Below are 4663 nucleotides of genomic sequence, written 5' to 3' on the forward strand. Positions count from 1 at the left end.
CGACTTTACATTTCAGGACCCAGGCCAAGACTACAGCCCTGAAAATCCAGACCAAGATTATAGACTTCAAAATCCAGACCAGAACTACATCCTTGAAGATCTAGACGAAGACTACACCCCTGAAAATTTAAATCAAGATTATGCAATTCAAGATCCAGAACAAGACTACACCCCTACAAACCTAGACCAAGACACTTCAAGATCTAGACCAAGACTATAACAAAAGAAACCCAGATTAGGTCATTACACTATAAGATACAGACCGACTACCACTAAACCTCAGACCAAGACAATTGCAGATCCAAGTCTACACTTCAAAAACCGGACCAAGACTATACACTTCCAGATCCAGACCAAGACTACACTTCAAGACCCAGACCAAAACTACACTTCAAGATCTGCACAAAGACCACACACTTCCAGATCCAGACCTAGACTATACTTCAAAATCCGGACAAAGACCACAAACTTTCAGATCCAGACCAAGACTACACTTCAAGATTCGGACAAAGACTATACATTTCCAGACCAAGACTAAACTTTAAGACCCAGACCAAGACTACACTTTAATATTCAGACCAAGACTTTACACTTCCAGATCCAGATCAAGACTATACACTTCCAGATCCAGACCAAGACTATACTTCAAGACCCAGACCTAGACTACACTTCAAAATCCGGACCAAGACTATACTTCAAAACCCAGACCAAGACTACACTTCAAGACCCGGACCAAGAATATACACTTCCAGATCCAGACCAAGACTATACTTCAAGACCCAGACCAAGAATACACTTCAAGATCCGGACCAAGACTATACTTTAAGACCCAGACCAAGACTATACACTTCCAGGTCCAGACCAAGACTATACTTCTAGACCCAGACCAAGACTATACACTTCCAGATCTAGACCAAGACTTCACTTCAAGATTCGGACCAAGATTATACACTTCCAGATCCAGACCAAGACTGTACTTCAAGACCAAGACTACACTTCAAGATCTGGACCAAGACTATACACTTCCAGATCCAGACCAAAACTATGCTTCTAGACCCAGACCAAGACTATACAGTCCAAGATCCAGACCAACACCCCTGAAGGCCACCTCAAGCCTACACCTAGAATGCACCTCTTAAGACCCCAAACAAGGCTAAAACTATGCACTAGGACCCACATCAATACTACAGCTCTGAAACCAAGACCAAAATTAAAATCCAGACCAGGACTTTACAATTCAAGACCCAGAGCAATACTATAGCCCTGCAAACCTAGATCGAGATTACACAATTTTAGACCCAGAACAAGACATTGCACTTCAAGATTCAGAGAAAGACTACAGTACTGAAAACTCATATCAAGACAATAGAAGTCAAGCTCCAGACCAAGACTACACCCCTAAAAACCCTGACCAAGGTTTTACATTTCAAGAGGCTGACCAACACTACACCTCTGAAAACTCATTTAAAGACTGTACAATTCAAGATCCAGAGCAAGACTACCTCCATCTCTAAAAAAGGCCACACCAACTGACCTAGTGAAGTTCAAACATGAGCATGAGAATTGGGAGGAAAAGTGATTTAAGTCACTTTTAAAGTGGCATGTGCTGGCAGTCAATGGGACTGTGTCTACTGGGATTTTCACATTCAAAAATCTCTAGGATTTACAGAGAATAGTAAAAAAAATATATACCCATTACATTGCTGATGCCAAATGTCCAATGACAATGGTTTGACTGATGTGAAACCTTCCATCAGCTCTGACCCATCATGGCCTCCCAATCATCCTCATCCACAGAATTGGCTCCATCACTGTCTCTTCAGTCAATAGCTGGTGTGTGGGGAGTGCACTGGCACCGTTGTCCTGGCTGCCGTCACATCATCCAAGTGGATGCTGCACATTAGTGGTGTGGAGAGGTCCCCTTCATCAGGGGTGTCCAAACTCGGTCCCGGAGAGCCGGTGTCCTGCAGATTTTAGCTCTAACTTTCCTCAACACACTTGCAAAGATGTTTCTAGAAAGTCTAGTAAGAGCTTGATAAGCTAGCCCAGATGTGTCTGATTGGGGTTGGAACTAAACTTTGGCCCTCCAGGACCGAGTTTGGACATGCCTGCCCTACATTATACAGTAGGTCTCAAACTGCATTCCTGGTGGGCAGCAGCACTGCACAGTTTTGCTCCAACCCTTCTCAAACACAGCTGATCCAATTAATCAAGGTGTTCAAAACTAATTTTAACATCTTGATAAGTTGGTTCAGCTGTGTTCGAGTAAAGTTGAAGCAAAACTGTGCAGAGCTCCAGCCCTCCATGAATTGAGTTTGAGACCTATGCCCTACATGATAGTGAAGTGCTTTGGGAGTATGATAAATGTGCTATATGAATACACATTACATTGAAAACCATCAAATACTAAAAATTATTCAGCTATATTTCACAAACTTGTTTTATTTTTTAAGAAAGAGGCCTGAGGTCTGCTCATCTAACTATATGATCTATTGAACAAAACTATATGCTGCAAGAAAATATGCAAAGCATCAAAGACAGAGTGGCACACAATACTGCATGCAGATGTATTTGGTGTTTTGCATGAATGCACCATTGTGGCTTCAGTACACATAGTTAATCATAGTTTTCTAGTTTTTTTTTTTTAAATCTAAATGTAAATAAAAAAGAAAAGACAGGCCCGTATCCAGGGGGTGTTCAGGTGGTTCGAAAGACTCCCCCCTCACGGACAAAGATCCAGAATTTGTCCCAATCGTGAGCTGTTGTCCTATTTTGATTGCTATGCCATCATAAGTTGTGAAATAACCCATTGAAAAGGGTTGTTGTGACTACAGCTAATCTGTTTTGACCAATGCAAACTATTATTTTTCTAGAGTCCAACATCCAGCTGTGCAAGAAAACATACGATCTGACATAAGTGAAGTCAGTTTTAGCTACTGTATTGTTTTTAAATAGAGAAAACATTTAACAAGTGACTCTTATTCTAAATTCTGGACCTTATTCTTGAAACAAAAAGTGGTCAATGAAATGGTGTGAAGCACCAAAAACGTACCATATTACAATTATTTTTGAATACTGATTTGGCTTTAGCTGTTGTTATCCATGATTATTAAAATGTCCTTTTTTTACAAGAGAGGCTACAAAAATCGTGAAGCTGTAAATTATTATTATTCATTGATTCATTCATTTTCTTTTCGGCTAAGTCCCTTTATTAATCCGGGGTCGCCACAGCGGAATGAACTGCCAAATTATCCAGCATATGTTTTACGCAGCCGATGTAACATATGGGTCCAGCTGCAACCCATTTATGGGAAACCCATCCATACACACTCATTAACACTCATACACCAGGGACAATTTAGCCTATCCAGTTCACCTGTACCGCATGTCTTTGGACTGTGGAGGAAACTGGAGCACCAGGAGGAAACCCACGCAAACACAGGGAGAACATGCAAACTCCACACAGAAAAGCCAACTGATCCAGCTGAGGCTCGAACCAGCGATCTTCTTGTTGTGAGGCAACAGCACTACCGACTGCACCACTGTGTCGCCTTTATTATCATGTTTGAATTTTTCTTATTCAAAAATGGCCAAATTCTGACTAAGGACAGTTGAATGTTGTGGACAGTTTGTTATTTGCCTAATAAATGACAATAAGCTATTTTTAATTTAAAAGTTTAACAGATTCCTATTTTCTAATGATATTATGATGTAATAAATTTGTATTTTAAAAATAAGAATTTTTCATATTTCTTTATTATAATTATTTATTTATAATATTTTTTGTACATTAAAAATGTGGTTATGATGACCACTCGACAAGCGAATTCAGCTAAATATAGTGCTTAAATTGTCACTAAAATGCCGTATTTAAATCTCATAAATAGATAGAAAATGAGGAGAAAAAGAACCACCCCCTTTAACAGGCTGGCTACGGGCCTAAAACAAAATAATAAATTAAGGAAAAGGAGGAAATTAATTAGCAGTTACCATGAATGACCACTGAAATAAACTCAATGGAGTGGTGCAGCAGAGAGCACTCAGCAGGCTGATGTCTGCAGTGACCACTGTGCGTCGGTTTTTTTTTTAACATGGCACCTTTTTGCTATTCTAAAACAAAAAATATCATAAATGGCAAATGTTTAATTAAAAAATATTACTCAAACACATAAATATAAATAAATAAAATCAGTAAATCCAAAAATCTTCACACGCACACTCGCGCTTTTTTATCCATACCAGCCTGTTGATCTTATTCTTGACACCTCAATTGATTAAAACAGCTCGTTATGTCTTATTATATTATTCCCTTATTTTCTATTTTTTTCATGGACATGAACACGCTTGTTTGTAGAGGTTGGCCGTTTTCTGCTGTTTATTATTCCTAGTCATTTCTCCCGTAGGAAACAGAATCGGAAGGTCCAAAACAATAGCAAAAATTGCACGTCCGCGTCGCAGAATAAGGTAAAAAACTATTTCATCACCTTTCTTTGCACATGTTCTTATTTTCGATAAACACAGTTAAATGGATCACATTCACCGGCTGAAGCAGCTCTCATTCTTCCATGCTTCTCAAACGTGAGCGTCCTCGTAACACGTGACATCGTCTCGACCAATCAGAACCGCCATCACTCCGCTCTCTAGTCACTAGAAAATCCACATT

The sequence above is a fragment of the Danio rerio genome, chromosome 8, assembly GCF_052040795.2.
Source record: "Danio rerio strain M-AB ecotype USA chromosome 8, GRCz13ab, whole genome shotgun sequence".
Taxonomy (NCBI): domain Eukaryota; kingdom Metazoa; phylum Chordata; class Actinopteri; order Cypriniformes; family Danionidae; genus Danio; species Danio rerio.